Raw genomic sequence first — 22,653 nt, 5'->3', positions numbered from 1 at the left:
ATTTGTAAATCCTTGAGCAGAATCCACACTTTCTCCAGCAACTGCTTCTGTTGTGCCAGGAAATCAAGTTCTCCAGTAAATCTACTTGCTGGGAAATTGTAACCTTTCCTGAATCAGCAAACACACTGTATTTGGGAATGCTATGTGGAATATGGTTACAGGATGGTCGTGGAGACTAACAACTCAACTCCACCCCACCTCTTCCCTACTTTTGTATATTTCCAAGTAGTGTGGGGGAGTAATATACATTTTAATGTTTCGTTTATAAAATGCAGAAGTAATTCCTCAACAATACATCCTCCTCAGGAGAATATCTCTCACCCTCAAACTCAACTAACACTCAACAGAAAGAAAGGAGGTGAACAAGCATGGTGGGGAGAGGGGGACAAAGGTGAGGTGAGCAATATGCAGAAGTATAACAAAATTATGAATCGCAAAACTTCAGGAATTCTGACAAATAGTGTTAGAATTTAATCCTAACATCAGTTCTCTTAAATCAGATATCCAAAAAATACATTGAGGGCAAAATAATAATAATACACAAACTGAGTCACGAGCAAATTTAATTTGTTACTCTACCTCTCACCAAAATGGATAAATGATAAGATTGGACCATAACAAAAGTAGTTTTTAATTTTTGTCTCTTAAAGGGAAAAAATCCCTACAGGATTGCCAGTTGTGCTTACGGTTTAGCAATCTCCTTTGCAGCAAGGAACAAAAGTGGAGCAGGAGAAGTCCATTCTTAGTACTAGATTGGGTTAAGAACAACTGCCTTGCTAAGAGCTTTTAGGGTGTTCCCAGATATTAAGAAAAATTTGAAACTTTTATTTTCCTGTTAAAAGGTTAAGAAAGTAACAGGAAAGCAGCAGACTGCACAAACAATTTGAGTACCCCAGTGGAATCTGTTCCTCTTAGAATCAAAAAAAATCCAAGCACACCAGCCTGCCTGCCTTTCTCGTACTGGTAGGTTACATATAACTGTTTAGGTCTAGAGGCTAAAGCAGTGTCAGCTGACATTGCAACCATGTCAGTAGATCAAGCGTCTGGACTTGTTCAGCTGCAGTTTCTCCATTTCAGACTGTTCTAGGGACCTGACCATAAACTATAACACTGGCTTGCAAGTAAGTACACAAAATAAAATTACCAGCTGTAAAAACAAACTTTGCTTGGCATTATTATTATTATTGCATTTTTTTTTCTGATTTCACAGAAACTAAAACAATTCAAAGTGTATAACAAACAGTATAAAACATGATATAAAACACATTAAAATGAATTAAAACATTCCATACATGATTAAAACATCCTGAAAACATTCTAAAATTTCACTGGATAGGCCTGCCGGAATAGATCAGTCTTTATTGTTTTTTTAAATTCTAAAAGACTGTTAAGTTGACGAGTCTCCTCCGGCAGGCCATTCCACAGTCTGGGAGCAGCAGAAGGGAAGGTCCTCTGGGTAACAGTTGTTAATCTAGTTTTTGCTAGCTGAAGTGGATTCTTCCCAGAGGACCTGAGTGTGCGGGGTGGATTATACGGGAGAAGGCGATCCCGCAGGTAGCCTGGACCCAAACCATGCAGGACTTTAAAGGTGATAACCAACACTTTATACTTTGCTCGGAAACTAGTTGGCAGCCAGTGAAGAGATTAACCTATATGAACCTACATACCACTACTCTTTAGCAGAGATCAATTGTTGCTCCTCTTCTCTATAATCTCTTAGCAGCCCCACCACCAGGCTGCAGAAAAAACGAAGAGGACAGTGGGGCCTGCTCCATCAGCTCAACTGAGATATGCAGCCATTTGGACATTATAGGACCAATTATGTAACTTCCAGAAATAGTGCCCAGGTTTGCTTGTTTTCTTCCCCTTTCCCCCTTCATGTCATCTCTGAGATTGTAAGACTGCAAGCACACAACAGTCTTGTTTTTAATCTTTGCATATCTTGAGAAAAATTGAGGTGCTTTATATATGAATATTTTTATATTTTATTATTAGTTGCATTTATATACCGTCTTTTCCTCCAAGTAGCCCAAGGCGGTGTAAATGTCCTCCTCCTCTCCATTTTATCCTCACAACAACCCTGTAAACTAGGTTAGGCTGAGAGTCAGTGACTGACCCAAAACCACTCAGTGAGTTTCATGGGTGAGTGGGGACTTGAACCTGGGTCTGTGCAGTCTCAGTCCAACACTCTAACCACTACACCACAATAGCTCTCTTTTAAAGTTTAGTTTAGATTTTCTGGCAAGCAAGGTATCTGAAAGAATAATCCTAAAATTGGTCTTGTTTTCACTACAAGATAATTATTTATTGCTAGCATCCAATAAATGCACTCTTCTGTTCAGGCCTGCTGTATGGAGGCAGGGAGATTGTAATCAGTAATCTGCTAATGAGCTCCATCACACCAGCATTATAATCTGCTGTCGCGATGCATTGCATGCAAAGGATTCAGATGACGTCAACCATGTCCTGCTGTGATTGCAGTTCTTCTTGCCCTTTTAGCAACGTTTTTTGGTGCGCAGGAAGTCTGGTTCTTCCAGTAATGTGAAAGCACACCGCTCAAACTTCAACGTATATTTTCATCCATTGTTTTCAATCTGATGTTCTGTGGGCATGTTTTCAAGGGCTAGTATTGCTGATGGAAGTGTGTTCAAAAGGCGGCATTGATGACGAAAGGGAGGTGTGTGCCTTTTCTCCAGCAGGTGTTTTTAAATTCCAATTCAAATCTTTTCCTCCTGCTTCCTGGCTGCTGGGTTGAATGAAAGAACAGTCTATTGTACTTTCATTCCTCCACCCCTTGATTCATAACTTGCTTTCAGGGGATGGGGAAGCAAGAAGCGGATGCATTGGTAACGTCATAGAGGGGAGGAGTGAGTGAGGGTGTTCCTCACTTTCATTCCCTAGGAGGTTGGGGGAGGCTACCTGGCATGCTCTCTGGGCTGGTTTCCCCACCAAGGTGTAAAGCTGTACTGGGCTGGCTACATAGCTTCTCTCCCCTTTTCCCTCTCTCTTTTTCAATAAAAGGGGGTCTGCAAGTCACCCTCAATCCAAGGCTCTGATGTGGCTTACACACAAGTAAGCATGCACAGGATCACAGCCGGACTCCCCCTCCAGTGAAGCAAGTCATCCCTTCCTTCCTGCCTTCCCTCAGCTCAGTATCCAAAGACAGAGGGGGGTGGGTTCAAGCCCATTGAAATGAACAGGATGCAACTGTGAATAAGCACACCCAGGTAGCTGCGGTCTTTCATGCGATTGGAAGTGCATGACAAGGGGAACACTATGCAACCTCCAGTGGCAGCTGATCGTTTTATTTGATTAATCAATTAATCTATGGATTAAATTTGCATGTAGGTTATAAGCAGTCCCTCTGAAGCAAGAAGAGGTCCCATTGAACTCTATGTTCTTACTCCTGAGTAGGCATTTTCACCTTAGAAGAAATATGGAAAATGCACCCTCCTTGCCAGCAGCACCCTCATTTTTAAAGACAAAGATATCAAGATTGGCACAGTGGTAGCTCTTAAGGAGGGCTTTCAGCATATCAAATTTGAATCAGATTGGGTCATCCCTTGATTAGTTATGATTTTTTTAAATTCCCCTCCTTAAATCCTTTTCAGCATAGTCTATCAGTGCAAAGGATCGATCTTCCATTGCTTTGATCATGCGAAGCTGTGCATCTTCAGGTTCATAAACTACAGAGTTGCTGGTTCCCTTACTCAAAAGTAAATCCCATTATTTCAACTGCTAAAATCACATGCAGGCTTACCTTTGAGTAAACCCCATTGAACAGAGAGAGTCTTACTTCTGAGTAAACACATATAGAACTGATTTTAATAGTGTGGTCACTTAGAAGCTTTCTTTTTAAAGTCTTAAAACAGCAAACGGGAAAGAAGTGCTCTGTGAACACTGCATCCTCCAATGGCAGCTGATGGTAGTTGTAGTTGATTAATGAGTTAATGTATGGGTAAACGTCGCATGTGAGTTATAAGCAGTCACTCTGAAGCAAAATGTATTGCTTCGTTTGGAAATGTTTCACACCAGCTGTAAGAGGCACCAACCCTGTCCTGGGAGAGACACCACTGCTGGAGATTTCAGAATTACTTTTATTAAAAGATATGTATGCAATGTGCCTAAGCCTCCAGGTGGAAACAGTTAACCAGGCCTTGCAAATATACATTTCCAGTACTTAGGGGAGAAAGAGTTCTTCTCCACAACCGTTCAGTAACAAGAGAAGCTACTCCCAATGAAAAAGCAGTGCAAGACCTGGCTGTTGGTAAGGATGAATGGAGGGGGAGTTGTCCAACTTCCAACAACCAATAAACTGTAAGGGGCAGGTACAAAGGAGATCAATGGGCGGAGAATAACAGCGACGCACAGCACACAGTAGAGGAAAGGTGTAAAGTCACTTGGAACATACAAGCACACAGGTGTAAGTCCACAAGCTTTCATAGGCTATGGAAACAAGGGTGGATAATTCGAGGGTAAACCAGGGCAAATGTGCAGGTGTGATGGAGCTTCATCTGGAATACCTCAGTAAGACTAAAGCCCAAAGAATTCTGAAGTACTCAAAGGTCACACACCGGGTGCCATTTGTCCAGCAACACGGATATGCAAACTTCATATAAATCCTTCATTTGTCTCTGCCTACAGAATACATTCCAGAGTAAAGAGGTATTACAGTTGCTATTTGACCAATATGAAGTCAGCACGGAGTATTTGTTTTTTAAACTCAACTTCAATATTAAAAAGTGGGCATGTGCAATTATACAATTATATGTTATATGACAAGAAGCTTGTCTGGTCTCTCCCATATGTTTTCAACAGTTACAGTTTTTATAAGGATGCAGCCTTAAGGACCACTGCCCAGAAAGCATTATAAGAGCCACCCTGAGGGACATCAGACATGACATGTAAATATGAAAAATTATTGCAGTTGTCTAGTGGGAGCTATTTCCAAATACATTTGAATTAGGCTGCATATAATTTTAAATGGTATATTATCAGGCTTGTACAAGCACATAGACCCAAAAGCTGAGGAAGGGATCATGTAAGCGGCCTTGAGTTCTTTGGAAGAAAAAAAATGTTTTGTTAAGTTGATTTAAAAAGCAAGTACTGGAAAACACACAAAACACTATTGTAACATCTTAAAGCTCAATGAAGATATTATGAGCATGTCACATATATATATTATTGACCAGAATTAAAAATATCTCTATAACTCCATGAGCAAAAGCACCTAATCATCCATTGCAGGGCAGAAGTGACAGAGGTGGTTTTCAACTGCCATGCAGATTTCGCTGGATGGGTCTAGCAAAGGTGCTTCAGAAAGCAAAGGGAGGAAGCTCATGGTAAATCGTATCCTAGCCACTCCACTCTCCTTCCTTCCCACCCACCGAAACGACCCCTTTCCTGCTCAGGCACTTTTCCAATCTTGGAGGGTAGCTGGCACTGGCTGCGAGGGGGGGGGAAGAGGGTCAGATCTCTGACTCTGCCTTCCAAGGTCAGAGCACTGCCTCCAACCTTGGAAGGGGGAATCTAAACAATCTTATGGTTGGGGACCTTCATCAAATGCATGAAAAATAGGGGCAGGGAAATCCTAACTAAAGTCCTGCCAGGCTCTTGCTGGCAGGGCAGAAGTGGTGTGTGTCATGTCTAACCCTACTGCCCCTGTTTTGGGAGAAGATGTTTCAGGTAATCAATCAGAATCAGAACTAGAAGATGCAGCGCCAGACACCAACAAGCTTGTACCAGTGGGGGAGGAAGCTCTCACGGGCGATTCCCCAGCTGGGAGTCAGCCCTCTCCAGAGCTTATCTCCTCAAGGCCAAATCCTACACGCTCAGTGGGAAGTGAGTTTTCTTCGGGGGGGGGGGGTGAGCGTCCCGACAACCTAGCTGATGCTAGGGTCCGCCGAAAGCTGAAATGCATGGCACGAAAGGAAGGTGTGAGAAGGTCAGAGAGATTACGCTAGAACCTGACACCGCACCAGGCACTCTGAAGTTATGGGCATTTGAGAAGTAGCTTCTTATTCTTCTTGAACAGACAATTGTTTTTCTTAGTTTGCATAGTTTTGCCTAGGGGGATGCTTCCAAGTGGCTAGACTCTATTCAGGTAGACCTCGTCATTGCCGTGGGAAACACAACAGTGTGTGTGTGTGTTTTCATTCCTTTTCCCCTCCTCAGCTTGATTTTTCTTCCTTTTAACAGATTCCCTCACACTGAAATCAAGCATACATTTACTGGCTGATTTGAATGTGTGGGGTGGGATAGTACTTCAGATCACAGTCTGCTCGACCTGCCTCCTCCTCTGCTGTCAGTGTTTCAGCATTGGAGAAGCAAGGGGCACAGACATTTCTATAGGGGCTGGAAAGGAGCAGGCTTTCTCTCTTCTCTGAAAAGGAGAACTGATATGTCCTACAGGTCCTAGAACACCATTGTAAAGACCACAGGGGCCAGATCTACACGTCATTGCGAAGGCGCCTTTTTAAAAGACGTACCTAAAAGAAGCGCCTTTTTCTTTACTGTGTGTAGTATGAGCTAGGCAGCGCCGCCTGCAGAAGAATCTCTACCCCATTCAAAGACGCTGCGCTTCTCTACTCTGGCCGCTTCCCCCTCGCGTGTTCTTCCATTCGAATAATCCCCCCTCCCACCCGGCGGCTCTTCTGGCGCATCCCAGCAGCGGCGGCTCCTCCTGCAAAACACTTTTCTCCCTTGGTGTGTTTGTATTTGCGTTTGCGTGCGCCCGGCGGACGAGTTCAGCTCCTGCCTCTCGCTCTCCCCCGCGGTGTCATCTCCTCAGGACTCTCTTCGGTGTGTGTGTGTGAATTTCCTATTCATTACAGCAGTTAAAGCTGCAGGTGCCCTGCCCTCTTTTAAATCTGGTCACTCTAGTATAGCTCCTGCAGCTTTAACTCTTGTAATGAAGAGGGGATTTCACCAGGTTCTCCATATATACAAATGACACCTGCTGAAATTCCCTTTTCTATGCAACTGTTAAAGATACAGGAGCCCTGTCCTCCTTTTCATAGGGTCACCCCTATGATATATGTATACACAATATACATATATCAGTCACAGTTTTAAGGTGCAGTCAAGTGCTGGTAATGACATCAAAGTAGTACTGTTTCAACTATATTTATCTTGTCCTAGAAATATAGTTGAAACAGTACTACTTTGATGTCATTAACAGCACTTGACTGCATCTTAAAACTGACTGTGATATATGTATATTGTGTATTAGAAAGTATTTATTGTAAAAAGATGATTGTCTTATGAGTAAATTGTATGCAGAGTTGCCATCTATGACCACGCAGGTGATGCATCAGGTATATTTGTAAACAAATAAGGTTAATGGTCACTATTTCCCCCTAGTATTGTCCCTTGGGCACTTTGGAACATTAGATTATTTATACTACTGCCTTCCTGCTTTTTGTTTGGATTTAAAGGCTAGCCAACGGCACGGCACTCGCACATCTGCTGTACTTGCACACTTCCCCCACTCCCAGCCCCGCCTGCTCTCACTACAGCCAACAATCGTCAAAGCCTCCTTCCCGTTGGAACAATTCGCGCCTCGCGCCTCTTCTATTTTCAACCAATGACTGCGCCACTTTCATCTGTCACTAGGCAAAGCGCGCGCGCGCGCGCCCCCCGCCGCATTTGTTCCACTCGACACAAGAACGCTTTGTCCCACGCCTTAAGCCCACCCCTCTTCTCCACCGCAGCCAATAGGGGGGATATATCTAATCGATTTCCTTTCAACTAATGAACGTGAGCTCCTTTCGCCTCCTTCGCCGCAGACAGCCAATAGATGGCCTCCTGGCATTCCACGCCCCACCCATTTATCGGTGGAGCGAAGTCTCGGACTCCACCCATCCCCCCCTTACTTTCGGAGTTAAGCGGAGGAAACCAGAAAAGGGCGTGGGCGTGGGGAGAGAGACTGTATGCCGGCCAACTCTGTGGTCACACTGAGATCATGTGACCGGAAGTAGTATGCGGCCCGAGCTGGGAATTACTTCCGCCTTTTTCACTTGGTTCTTGTTATTGGGGGAGACTGAGGCCCTTGGGAAGGCAGTGACTGACCAGGTAAATGCCCAATAGTGGCCGCAGCTCAGCTTTGCACACGTGGGTGACGGGTTCCTAGGGAAAGAATGCGGACGCGCGAAAGCTGGGTCTTTATTCTTCTTAAGTAATATTTTGCATTTATGTAGCCATTTAGATTTTGCAAAATGATTCACGTATATTAGCTTAGGAATCCTTGCAACAATCCTGCAAGGCAGGTCAGCATCCTAATATCCACAACTTCCACAGACGCAGCTTGTTAAACTGTTGGAACAAAAAGGACAACGATTTTTGTGGCACCTTGGAGGCTAATTGAAGTGTTCTTTTGTTGTTGTTTATTCGTTTAGTCGCTTCCGACCCTTCGTGACTTCATGGACCTGCCCACGCCAGAGCTTTCTGTCGGCCGTTGCCTTCTATATAGAAACCCTATATAGAAAATTCTATATATGCTTTCTTATAGAACACTATAGAAGTGTTCTATAACCCATAAAAGCCTATGTCACAAAAAACGTGTCAGGCTTTAAGGTGATCTCTTTATCCTCATGTTGTAAATGTGGGACTTGGGGTATGAGGTGGGGAGAAAGGCTTACTTCTTCTACGGCCTTAGGAAAGATCCGTATCTAGAACTTCCTGAATGGCAGCTTAGCTACCCTTTACCTACTTGTTATTATCCTTATATATTACTGATGGGTGCAGAGGGGTGACAGCAATGAGTCTTCTAGTATCTTCACACATTTATATTGGCATAACTTTTCATGGGCTACAGTTCACTTAATTGAATGCCTGAAGTGTTACCTTTCATTGGCGGGTATAGAGAAAATATAGTAAACATTTAGGTCTAATGACAAATGAGGCTGAGAGAATTGCTTAACTAAAGTTCATGGTGAAGGTACGATTTGTACAGAGTCTTTATGATTCATAGATAACTTGTGCTTTACAATAGCTGTAGGCATCTTTGCATGAACTGTGTAAAATAGTAACTTCCAGAGGGGTAGGTGTGTTAAGTCTGTTGCACAAAAATGAAAGAGCTTTGTGACATCTTAAAGATTCATATTTTCTGTAGTCTTAAATTGTTGTGGAGTATAGTGGCTTGCCTAACACCGCATAGTGAGTTTGTGGCAGAGCTAAGATTTGAACTTGAGACTTTCTGATTCATAACAGCTTTACTCACCATGTTAACAGCTGAAATAAGATATATTTATCAAGGTGACAGTGCCTCTGAGCATATTCAGGCTCTCTTTATGAGAGAGTTTAAAATCAGAAGGTGAAAACATTTACACAATAGGGACAAAGCTTTTTTCTAGGATTCTTTTAATGCATGTGCATTTAGCATTGAAAAAAGATAAAAGAGGAAGAGAATGTTCATTAAATTTAATCTGGGGAAAGGGAGATTATTAGTTTTCTAAAAGGCAGTATGGGATTGGAATGACTCCCGAGATTATCTGATGAGTAATAGTCAGTAGTCAGACCATTCAAAAACAACCTGGCATGTGAGAAGAAAGGAGCAAACATAAAGGAAGTACAGCAAAAATTATCTTATTCCCATCCATCATGACAACCCAGTAAGGTAGGTCAGTATTATCTCCATATTGCAAATGAAACCTGAAGAGGAGAAACCAGATTTCTTTGACCTATCTAGTGAGTTAGCAGCACAAGTGAGATTCAGTCCAGGGCCTTCCTGAGTAATTGCTGAATTTCTCAACCATTATGCTGGCTATACCAACTTCTGTGGTGACAAGCATGTGTATGAAGATGGCCGGGTCATTGTGTAGGGGCTAGGAAGAGTACTGGTTCGATGTGTAGAGGTTAGGAGTTACCAGGTCAAGGGTGCAACCCTATTGATTGCGCCCTCAATGCTTGTAAGTTTCCAAACTCTGAGGTTTACATGTGTCTAATGCAGAGCCGGAGGTGTGGGGCTTCCTGCTCTGCATTTCAGCTAGAAGGGCTTTTTCTGTCTAGCTGGGGCATTTCAGAGGAGGAGGCTGGAGAGACCTCGGCATACCTGATAAATCGGCCTCTCCAGTTCCCACTGGAATGCCCTCTTTACCTCCTCTCCAAAGGCACCTTTCTGACCTCGGAGAGGCAGCTGATGCTCCCTAAGTGGGTTTGCCTGTTTCCGAGTGGAAGGAGGTAAGTCTCAGATTGAAAAACCAGAAGTGGGGGTGGGTGGAGAGGCTATTTATATGGTCCATCTCCACTCTTCTTGTTCATTCTGAATCTTAAACCATCACACTTTTCCCAGCTTTTTCTTTCTCTCCAGTATCTTTGTGTCTCATCTAGAGTGAGAGAGCAATGGAGAGGGGGGCAGATGGGCATAATAACACACTTCCAGACCTTATGGAAAAGAGCAATAATCCTGGACTTGAGGTCAGTTACGGTGAGGGTGGAGCTCCTATGGCCCTTCATATGTTGTTAGGCTGCACCTGCCATCAGTCCCAGCCAGCTTGGCAGTTGCCAGAGGTGATGAGAGTTAAAGCCCAACAATGTCTAGAAGGCCACAGGGTCTCCCTCCCTGAGTTAGGAGGATAGGGTTGAGATCTCAAAGAGGGCAGGCATGTTTTGGAATACAGTTCCCATGAGCCCCAGCCAGCATGGCCAATGGTCAGGGATACTGGGAGTTGTAGTCCAAAATATCTGGAGGACACTGTGCTGCCTAACCCTGCTCTAAATGGTCATTGGCTTCCATCCTTGCATTACCTTGCTCAAACCCCAGGGATGAGCTCGTTCAGACAACACAATAATCAATGCTGTGGGCATAATCCACTCCATGGTTGAGTATTAACATGTTGCGTTGAATGCAACATGCTAATACTCAACCCTGGTGTACACGGAGTCCACAGGGTTGACTATTTGTCTCTCCCCCCTCTGCCCTCCCCACTGAATGACGACGCTGGTTCTGGCTTACCATATCGGGGCACCGCCATTCCATGGGGAGAGGCGGACAGTGGGGGACTAAAGCAGCTTGTTGCTGCGGCGACAGCCTCGGCGCATCTTTTGCTGCAGCCACTGCCGCAGGAAGAAGGAGGCAGAGTGATAGGAGAGGATATTGCACTGCCGCTTTTTGCTGCGGTGACGGCCAAGGGAAAAGACGCAGCATGGTCATTGCTACAGCAGCAAGTGGCAGATGGGATCACTCCACCTCCTTTCAGCGGGGCCAAAGCAGCAAGGAGTGGGGCAGCTAGAGCAACAAGGACCGGGGTCAGCTACTCTGTAGGCATGGGAAAGAATCAACGGAGCCTGCCACAGGACACAATAATCGATGGTCGTGCAGATAATAAACACTGCACACCATTGATTATTTGCATTGGTTATTTTGGGGAAATAACCGACAGATGACACAGTAGTCAACAGTGGATGATTTAGACTACTGTGGACTATTTAATCAACCGTTGACTATTGTGTCCAAACCCAGTCAATGTAGATTCAGAACATTAGGATTTCTGAGAACTCTAGTAGAATTTGAAGAGGGAAGTGATGAGGGGTTCTCAGGATGGTGTGCAGCTTTGATGTGTAAGTAGAAGTACGGATAGGGAGAAAGAAGTGAACAGTGTGAATCCTTTGCTGTACCATTTTCACCGGCTACTGGGTTGTTGCCAGGCTGAATTCTAAGTTCTAGCTAATATCTTTAGGCTGCGATCCTGCACAGTGTATACTAGTATACATGCTTACCTGGGAGTAACTACTATTGATCTTACTCCTAAGTAAACATGCATAGGATTATTTGCACAAGCCCTAAATGACTTAAGACCAGGATACCTAGGCAGTATTTTACCATATGCATGCAGTTCTTTTCAGAGGTCAGTGACAGAGGCTCTGTTGTACATCCCACCAATATCTGGAGCGTGTTTTTCCAGGAACTCATGGTAGGGCCTTCTCTGCTGCTGTGATCAGGCATTGAATGCCCTGCCCATGGAGATTTGTTTGTTTCTCTCCTTTGTGACTTTGTTCCAGACTGAAGAGTTATTTATTTATTGTTCCAGCATGCCTTCACTCTCTTGGATGTTTTGTGTGATTATTTTTGCCTGCCCCCTCATTCTTAATACTAGCTTTATATTATCTGCTGTTCTGTATTTAACTCTTAGTTTGCTTGTGGTTGCTTTGTGTAATTTTGGATCACACGTGAGCCACCTTTGTTGCATAAATTATGCCTACGAGTGTATCCAAGTCCAATATTGAAACACTCATGAAAGATCACAGGAAAGCGCTGGGCTCCAAATGTTTATTCTCGAGAATAAGGTGACCTCTTGGCGCTCACGCTGCTAAATCAGAGTCACACGGCGCTGAGGCAAGACAATAGCTTATATACTTCTATGCAGTGGTCAGAAGGAGAATAGCCATTGCCATGTGCCTTACTTCCTTGTTCCCAGGTGTGCTTTGTGCCTGTAGTCCCTCCCCTCTTGGTGATGTGGCTAGGGGGCAGTCGTAAGGACTTGGCTGAGTTTAACTGGTCAGTGTCATTTGAAACTCACCTATGGTGCACCTAAGCGATGTCTGGGTAGCTAGCCAGCGGAGTGGATTCGACAGGATTAACTTAATCAGGGTCCTCTGGAGCTGACAAGGTTAAGGGGCTTGATGTGTGCCTAAGTGCTGCTTGCATGGGGGTAAATAGAGTTCTTCCTGGGGGCATCTGGCCACTCCCCCCTCCCTGCCTTGTGCGCCCCTTTACTTTTTCTAGGTGTCCCTATGCGTGTTCCTGGAAGGGAAGTGGGGCTTGCGAAGGGGACAATGTCAAGGGGAATGGACGTAGCTCTCAGTAGAGTGTCCTAGGGGGGCTGCGTGTGTGTGCAAGTGGGTACACATGTGCGGGTGGCCGTGTACACGCGTATGTACACGCATGTCTGAATGCGTGTCTGCATGTCAGGATGCGTGTTTGCGTGTCAGGGGGAAGTGGACATCCTAGATTTTACATCACCTTGAGTGCCACACCAAGGCAGGACAGAATTTTTAAAATATGAATATTTCCTTTCTATATGTGTCGGTCCTTCTTCCCCTGTTCGATTAATGAGAAGTGAATGTGTATTTTGAGAGAATGGCAGGAGTTGCATTCTGTGGCTGCCTTGCGAACTCAAGACATTGAGTTTCCACTGGTCATGGATGTATAGGGAAAGAACTACGCTTACTGAGTGCCACCGCCTTATAAGCAGAAATTGGGGGCAGAGCTTCCAGCAAAAGCAGGTGTGTGTTCTGGGGAGTAGGGTTGACTTTTTTTCTAGGTCCTTTAAAATAGAAAGTAAAGTTTTGGAAAATTATTATTATTATTATTATTATTATTATTTAATTATATAGCACCATCAATGTACATGGTGCTGTACAGAGTAAAACAATAAATAGCAAGACCCTGCTGCATAGGCTTACATGCACTAGAACTGTCTTTAGGGCCCTCTGGTTAACTCCTAGCCATTAAAACAACAAAGAGTTTTGAGACACCTTAAAGATAAACAAATATAATACGGCATACATCCAATTTTCAACTGCCTCAAGTGTTGAAAGATGTACCATATTTCTTCGATTGTAAGACGCCATCGAATCTAAGGCGCACACTAATTTCAGTGCCACCAACAGGGGAAAAAAGCTTTGATTCGAAGAAAAAATAAATTTCTCCAATCAGCCAGCAAAGCAATTTTACGGTACATACACGCAGCGGAGGGGGAGAGGAACAGGGAGCGAGCGAGACACAGACACGCGCGCGCACCCACACGCACACGCATAGAGGCAGGTTACATGAATGGGAAGCAGGAACCAATCGTCTCCTGCCTGGGAACGGACAGCCACACATGCATTCAAATGCTGGTCTGCACCATTCACACGGACGGGAGGGGGTGGGCAGGCAAGCGAGCCCAACCAGCGCTGCTCAGGTGATTCTTCCGCTTCCCATCTTCTTAACAGAGGCGAGGCCGAGCTCTTTGGAAGCTCACTGGCCTGCCGGAGCTGGGGTCCCTCCCAGCCGGCTCCCGGCGGCAATGTTTGAGATGCTCCGAGACGTTGCCCCTCCCCCCACTTCTCTCCACTCCCTTCTCTCTCACTCGCTCTTCACCCCCTACCCTCTTTCCCCGCCTGTCCCGCTGCAGACTCGACAAATGTAATTACCGTATTTCTTCGATTCTAAGGCGCCATCGAATCTAAGGCGCACCCAATTTTTAGAGCTGTTACTTTAGGGAAAAAAGTGTCTTAGAATCGAAGAAATATGGTATTGATACCTCTGGGAAACTGAGGTTTCATGATTGCCCATGGGAACTTAAGGCATCTATACTGACACTGTAGGGCTGAGGGGAAACTAGAGGAACATTTTAAAAAATGATTTAACTTTTCTACTCTATGGACATATTTTTAGTGGGTTGGTACCAGGGTGCATTGATATAAATCAGCAAGAAAAAAGGTTGATTTAAATCACTGATTTAAATTAAGTTTCCCATTGAAACATGTTCATATTTCCTGAGCATTGGTAAAAATGTGGCCACTAACCCATGTTAATTTACAACTAGAGTATTATTTACATTGTTTCATTCTTATCCTACTCTCTTGGCCGTTAGAAAGAGTATGAAGACATGTCTGTTCAATTTAGCCTTTCAAAAACTGTCATTTTAATGGTGGTTTTTTTTACTATTTTAATGTCCTCGTTTTTCTCATTTTAAGGTTTTAATATTTAAAATGGTTGTACATTGCTTTGATGGCTTTTAAGCAGAGAGGGTGGTATATAAATGGTGTTAGGGATGTCAGAGGAATCAGTTTGTGGGGTAGAGCTCCGTTGGCTTTCACCAGCTTGGCCCCCTGGACTCTAGCTTGTACCTCCCCCAGCTGACCCGACTCATCACCTGACTCCTTTTTTTAACTTAAGGAAAGTATTTACAGAAATTGCACAAATTATTATGTGATCTGCTTTAGCCAATTAATGTTCAAGCAGCTTCTTTGATGAGATTGGTGTGGTCAGGTTGATTATCCTACTGTTCTTTCATTTTGTGAAACCTTGAGGGTAGAGAATAGGTTGAGTGCCTGCCAACACTTCAGGCCATAGAGTTGGGACCCATTGCAGGGTTGACCACTACACTTGGTTTTGTATCTTTGTGGGCTGTGCTCTAGCTACTGGACTCTCTCTGCCACCATCTCCATCTCAATATACACAACAACATATATTTTTTTCCTTTATGGATGTGATGGTGGATTTTAGTAACTGAATTGTACATATCTCTATGGTTTGTGAATCAACACACATAACAACTTTTAGCCAATTGAGTAAAACTCCTTCCAGAGCAGTAGAGTTGTAGTTGCATCTTAAATGGCTCTAAGTAATCACATCTATAGTGGTGGCAGCCATGATGGTGAACAAGGATGGAGGCGAACATACGTTGACTTGATTGCACCTGAGTGCCCCCTCCAGCCCTGTAGAGCCCACTCTGCTCCTTGGTGTACTAGGGAGCTGTGGTCAATGAAACAGGCTGGACATCGGCTAAAGCGCGTAGAATAGCGTAAGACTTGAAGCGAAGATATCCGAGCATGCTCTAGAGTGCGTAATCATGCCTATTGCGTGGCAGTGTGGGCAGCAAAGAAGGCTTATTTTGCTGCCTCCATTGCGTCCTCGAGTAACCATCCAGCAGAGCTCTTCTGGGTGGTCCAGGGGCTGCTAACACCCTCCCCTGCAAATGGGGCCCTGGCCTTGTCGAGGATTGGCTGTGACTTTTTTGCATCACACATTGAGGACAAAATCACTTGTCTCCACAGCAAGCTTGATGCTGTTGTTAGTTGCAGCTCCAGTTGAGGTGTCTGATGCCACCATCTGCCTGATTTTGTGGGATCAGTTCCAGTTATTGCGGCCTGATGATGTGATGTGGACAAGGTGCTTGCAGCAATGCGACCAATCACTCTCGATCCTTGTTCCTCCTGGCTTATAACCCCCAGGGGGTTTGACTGGTTGGGCCCAGGAAATGATAAATGCTTCCTTTCGGGAAGCGGTGGTCCCTGCTGTCCTTAAAGGGGCAGTAGTGCGACCACTCTTGAAGAAGTCCACCCTGGACCCAATTGTACTAGACAACTACTGTCCAGTTGCAAACACCCCCTTTTTAGGGAAGGTACTTGAGAGGGTTGTGGTGAAGCAACTGCAGGCAATCTTGGAGGATACTGACTATCTAGACCCATTCCAGTCTGGGTTTCGATCTGCTTATGGGACTGAATCAGCCTTGATCGCCCTGATGGATGACCTTTATTAAGAGAGGGACAGGGGGAGTACTACCCTGTTAATTCTGCTTGATTTCTCATCGGCTTTTGATACCATCGACCATGGTATCCTCCTGGATCAACTCCATGGGATGGGCATCAGAGGCACTGTGCTACAGTGATTCTGGTCCTATCTACGGGGCTGTTTTCAGAGAGTAGCGTTGGGTGATCATTCCTTGGCAATTGAGCTATGGGTGCCGCAGGGCACCATCTTGTCCCCAATGTTATTTAACATCTATTTGAAGCCGTTGGGAGTGGTCATTAGGGGATTTGGAGCTAAATACCGTCAATATGCTCAAGACCCACAGCTCTATATTCCTGGGACAGCTGAATCAGGTGAGGCTATGCAGGTCCTGGACCAGTGCCTAGACTCAGTAATGGGCTGGATGAGGGCCAATAAACTGAGACTGAATCCTGGCAAGACAGAAGCTCTGTGGATATGTGGTTCTCGAGTCCAGGGGAGAGGTTTATTGCCTCGTTTGGATGGGGTTGCACTCCCTCTGAAAGATCAGGTTTGTAGCTTAGGAGTACTCTTAGATCCATCTCTGTCACTGGAGACTCAAGTGGCCGCTGCAGCTCAGAGTGCCTTTTACCAGTTTCGCCTTTTGCCAGCTACATCTTCTCCGGGACAGGGACAGCTTGGCCATGGTGGTACAGGCATTAGTAACCTCAAGATTAGATTACTGCAATGCATGCTATATGGGGCTGCTCCAGAAGCTGGAGCTGGTGCAGAATGCTGCAGCTCGGCTGTTGTCTGGAGCTGACCCTTTGGAGCTGACCCTTTCCAGCATGTAACTTCTTTGCTGAGGGAACTGCACTGGCTGCGTATTTGCTACCGGGCCAGGTTTAAGGTTCTTGTACTAGTATACAAAGCCCTAAACAACATGGACCAGGATACCTGAGAGAACGCCTTCTCCCCTATCAACCTGCCCGGTCACTGAGGTCATCTGAGGGCATGCTGGTGGTGGTTCCTCATAGACCTAGCGTCCGATTGGAGTCCACCAAGGGAAGAGCCTTCAGTGTGGTGGCCCCCCTCCTATGGAAGTCCCTGCCTCTGGAGGTCAGCAGGCGCCAACTTTGTATTCCTTCTGGCACCTCCTGAAAATGTCATTGTTCCAGGAAGCCTTCCCTTAATGACCAGGTGCGGTTTATTTTGCACTTTGTTTCTTTTTAAAAATGTACTTCTAATGTGTTTTTATTCTATTTTATTTTGTCCACCACTCCAAAATTCTTAATGGGGAGTGGTATATAAATATTGTAAATAAATAAATACAGGCAATCAAACAGGTGCAAGCCTAGATCTGTGCTGCTCCTCTTAGCAAAAGGACTTTATGAATTTTATCTTGGGCTGTTGTGATAATCTTCCCCCTGTTTATTCTATGGATTACTTATCCAACTTTTGTCTTTTACGCCAATCCTGAAGAGTAGTATGCATTTCTGTAGCAACCCAAGGCAGCAGCTGTCTTTTCTCCCCATGTTCTGTCTTTACAGACCCTTGTATAAGTCTGTGCATTCCCCTTCTGAAATCATGCACTAAAACATTTTCAGAAAGCAGAAGGTGCCACTGGGGCCTTCCACATTAAGCAACCCTGTTTTCAACATCCTAAAATTTAAATTGCGGTGAGACATTTTCCTTGCAGTGCAGCTGCTATAGGAGAAACATTGTTTACATGTCCAATGTTGATAGCAAATCCCCTCCATTAGGAAATCTTCTGGTTGCCTATATTTGTGTAGAGGAGGTAGCTTGTGAGCCTAGCATGCACTCTATGACCCTGTTCAGATGACACGCTAAGCCATGGTGGTTAAGCATTTTGAGCTAAACATTATGGCTTAGCATGTAATGTAAACTATGACTTAGCATGTCACGTGAACCATTCCTAACTTGTTGGCTAACTTGTTCACTAAGAATTTGCTGCAAAGGAGTTAGTGGCCTAACCATGGCTTAGTGTGTTGTCTGAACAGGCCCTATGTGTGATAGCTGCAAATTCTGTGACCAGGCTACCACCATTGTTGTAGTCACATGAAAACATGTGCAGTTACGGTTTCCATTTGTAAACACTCTTTTTCTTTGCAAACCAAGTCCCAGATGCCCTCATGGCTGAAGATTCAGCAGTGCTGCCATGTGTATGAATCAGCCTTATGTCTGCCTTTCCAGCCCCCAAATCCCCTGTCAGTGGTATTGTTCTAACACAAAGTAGAGACTTGAGACAGAATATTCTGCTTCACAAAGATACTCCATTTATTTCTTTTATTCCACCAAACAAAACCCCCTTTTTCCACATGGTCACCCAGTTCTTGACTCATCTCCTTCTGGGGATTGTGTTGATAAGAAACTGGGTGAGAAAACAAATGTGCTCATCTGTTTTCAGCATCTATGGAAGACCAGAAATAACCCTGTTTGATTGTGCATTATTAACTGAAATTTATAACAATTCTCTTAGCCGTTCTCATGACACGACAACCCACTGTGGGTGGGTAGCTAGCCATGGTTTGTTGTCATATCATCAGAACCCAGTGCATTTTCCACAGGGTGGCTTATTTTTCACGATCAAGCCATGGAAAGAATCCATGGCTTGTTGTAGGGTTGTTCATACCCATGGTGGGTTGTCATGTTGTCTGGAAGACCAATTTTATCGTGGGTTGTTGTGATCGACTGAAGAGTCCTTTGGCAAGAGCAGCAAAAACAGCTCTTGTAACTGTTCCAGCCTCCCTTGCCAGTGACTGCCCTTCCACTAATGCGGAAATGGCACTTTGAAAGCACTGTCACTTATTCCCCAGCTTTTTTTTATTTTTCAGTACCTCAAAAATGCACAAGTGGGATATTATTATTATTATTATTATTATTATTATTATTATTTCTCAAGACCTCACTTATGGTTGTCCCATAAGTGTGGTCTTGCCTAGTCAATTTCCTTTATATATTTCGGCTGTCAAAGGGAGCCAGGAAGTGAAGAAGGACTGGAGGGTGGGGAAGGAGGGGGAGAATAAGCCACATTAAGACCAATTGTCTTTCAGGCATACAGTGGGTCATCCTGCAAACAAACAACCCACCATGGCTTATCCGTAGGGTAGATTAGCGTGAGATACGAATCTGCTCATATTCTAAAGTGGTTGGATTTTTGTCTAAGTAATGTCAAGGGGTCCAGATAGAGTCAAGAGGGATAGAGTCAGAGACAAGAAATATCAGCTAAGTTAAGAAGAGTCTTCTTGTTAACACAGTCCTGCGGGAAGTTGAGTCAAGAATCATTGATTTTAGGAACATAAAAACTGCCTTGCTGGATCTGAAGAAGGTCTAGTCTAGGAATGGGGAATCTCTGTCCCGTGTGCCAAATCTGGCCCACAGAGATGTGTATGAAGGAACATAGGCAAAGGTTTAGGAATGTGGTATGGCTGACCCTAAATATGTTGGGAATTTGGAGGAGGTTTTTCCAGGGCTAGTTAATGGCATCAGATGCTACTGAGATGTATCTAGGTATTCACAAGACAGACATAAAGGTGTTGGGCCTCCTGTTCCTAGTAGCTGGTATTCAGACTTGCATATGGGTGTTCTCTTGAGTTGTTGTGGCTAGTAATTCCGCTAGGAGTTGACTCATTACAATGCATTTCATTCTCTCCATCACTTCCTCAATCAAACACATAGGAGTTTGAAATGCACCCAAGAGTTGTTATTCTATGGTAGTTAGGCACATAAGCAGGTCTTGCTTTTTTCAGATCTGTTGAACTACTAGCAGAACTGTGCTTAACCTGGATTTTTTTTTAGGTAGTTGATTGTGTAGCACAGCCTTTGCCAACCTGGTGCCAGCATGGGATAATGGGATTGTAGCTCAAAACAACTGTAGGGCACCAGGTTAGGGGAGGCTGTTGTAACACACTAGGAGGCAGGGGTAACTCTTTAGTACAATAATCAAGTATTTGGATTTCAAGCCTACACAACTACCTAATTTTCATTGAAGCGGTATATCTGTTTCCGCACTGTGCCATCTCAGTACAATGTTTCCTTGCACTTAGAACACTAGGATGCCAGTGTTTATACTAGAATCTTTCCCTTTGGTATGCTAGTTATCTATATGCATGGATTTTTTGGTATGGCAGAGTTTTCATTCATGTGAGCCCCCCCCCCCCCGTCCCCCAATCTGAAGTGGCACAGCCTGGATACAGCTTTAACATTTTAGTCAGTAGGCCAATGGTAAGGAGGGCAAGGGAAGAATCACAACTTGTCGGTGCTAGGTTCACATTGTTAAGTGCCTGAGGTAGCTAGGCAGGTATTTGGAAAGTTTGTCCTATTTGTGTGTCAGTTCTTTGGCAGATGATATTGGGGTGATGGAAAGGTTGCATCTCAATATGACATTCTGATTATGAGAAATTGAAAAAGATTCATGAAATGATCAAAGAGTTGACTATTTCTTCCACTTTGCAATAAGCCCAACTATAAGGTACTATATAAGGCGTTTGACACCCTAATGATTAAATCAAATCTACGGAATGAATAAATAGTGGTGTTGGAAATGTAGTGTGCATAGAACTGACTTATACCATGTCTGCTGGACCATCACCAAAATTTAAAATGTATTAGGGCTAGATTAATTTAATAGCCAAATTATTGGAGAGAGGTTGAATTTTGATGCATCAGCTTTGTTGAATTGCTTAGAATTGCTTATCAATTCTAGAATTGATAAAATATTGCCTCCTTTCAGTAACAAAAATAGTATTAACAGAAAGCTGGAAATCCGCTTCTGTATGAACCATGAAGGAATAGACTGGGTTTGGATGGCACTTTTAAGATGGCTTAATGTATCATCTGTGAGCTCCTTTTCCTCCCACAGCAGGTTCTTTCTCCCAAATAGGCCACCTTGGGAACTCATGGTCTGCAGTAAGGGTTGTATTACCTATGGTGAGTTAGCGTGTCATCTGTCATGCCAGTGTGGGTTCCGGAGATTGGCTACAGAGCCGCTTGGCAAGAGTGGCCAAAAACGCTGCCCGTGCTCTGTTTCTCTTGGGCAATCTCTGAGCAAACTTGTTTTCCTGCCACATTCAGCTGTGTCTCCAACTCCAAATAAGTTATCCTCACCTACACCATTCTCAAATGGTTTCACGTGTGGATAAATCTGCATGCTTACCATGAAAATGTAAAGTCTCACATTTATGCAGCAGTGCGTGTGGTAGGACAGGAGGAAAGGAGGACAGGGAAATTGCAAAGAAGCTGAATGAATTCTTTGCATCAGTGTTCACTGCCGAGGATACAGGACAGAACTGATGTTTTCAGGCAGGGAGTCTGAGGAACTGAGGCAAACAGTGGTGACAAAAGATGAAGTTCTCAACCTTATTGAGAAATTGAAAGCATATAAATCACCAGGCCCAGATGGTATCCATCCTAGAGTTCTGAAAGAACTCAAATATGAAATTGCAGACCTCCTCACAAAAATATGAAACATGTTCCTAAGCCCAGCCTCTGTACCAGAGGACTGGAAGATGGCCAATATAACACCAGTTTTCAAAAAGGGATCCAGGGGGGATCTGGGAAATTACAGGCTGGTTAGCTTGACATCTGTTCCAGGTAAATTGGTTGAAAGCATTATTAAAGACAAAATTAGTAAACATATAGAAGGGCAGGTCCTGCTGAAGAAGAATAAACACAGCTTCTGCAAAGGGAAGTCTTGTCTCACTAATCTTCTAGAATTTTTTGAGAGTGTCAACAAACATATAGATGGGGTGATCTGGTGGACATAGTTTACTTGAACTTCCAAAGGGCTTTTGATAAAGTCTCTCACCAAAGACTTCTGAACAAACTTAACAGTCATGGAATAAGAGGGGAGGTCCTCTTATGGATCAGTAACTGGTTAGAGAACAGAAAGAAGAGAGTAGGAATAAATGGTCAGTTCTCCCGATGGAGGGAAGTAAATAGTGGGGTCCCACAGGGATCGGTATTGGGACCAATTCTTTTCGACTTATTCATAAATGATCTGGAATTAGGAGTGAGCAGTGAAGTGGCCAAGTTTGCCAACAACAAATTATTTAAGGTTGTTAAAACAAAGGGATTGTGAAGAGCTCCAAAGGGATCTCTCCAAGCTGGGAGAGTGGGCATCCAAATGGCAGATGCGCTTCAATGTAAGCAAGGATAAGGTGACGCACGTTGGGGGGGGGGAAAAAGCAACTTCAAGTATAACCTAATGAGATCTGAGCTGGTGGTGACCAAACAAGAAAGAGATCTTGGGGTTGGGATGGACAGCTCGATGAAAACGTCCACCCAGTGTGTGGCCGCTGTAAAGAAGGCAAACTCCATGTTAGGCATGATAAGAAAAGGAATTGAGAATAAAATGGCCAATAGCATACTGCTTTTATACAAATCTATGGTGCGACCACACTTAGAATACTGTGTACAGTTCTGGTCACCACACC

General features: G+C 44.2%; 1 protein-coding gene across 1 annotated transcript in view; it reads left to right on the top strand.

Annotated features, from left to right (window-relative positions):
• The first annotated feature begins 7,997 nt into the window (after positions 1-7,997).
• Positions 7,998-22,653, top strand: part of STARD3 (StAR related lipid transfer domain containing 3) — a 43,905-nt gene continuing 29,249 nt past the window's right edge. The window contains exon 1 of the mRNA XM_063137354.1: positions 7,998-8,073. The gene's annotated coding sequence lies outside the window, so the exon portion shown is untranslated. The remainder of the gene's footprint in view (positions 8,074-22,653) is intronic.

The sequence above is a fragment of the Elgaria multicarinata genome, chromosome 11 (assembly GCF_023053635.1).
Source record: "Elgaria multicarinata webbii isolate HBS135686 ecotype San Diego chromosome 11, rElgMul1.1.pri, whole genome shotgun sequence".
In the NCBI taxonomy this organism is placed as follows: domain Eukaryota; kingdom Metazoa; phylum Chordata; class Lepidosauria; order Squamata; family Anguidae; genus Elgaria; species Elgaria multicarinata.
The sequence above is the reverse complement of the archived record's forward strand: the minus strand, read 5'-3'. Positions and strand labels throughout refer to the sequence as shown.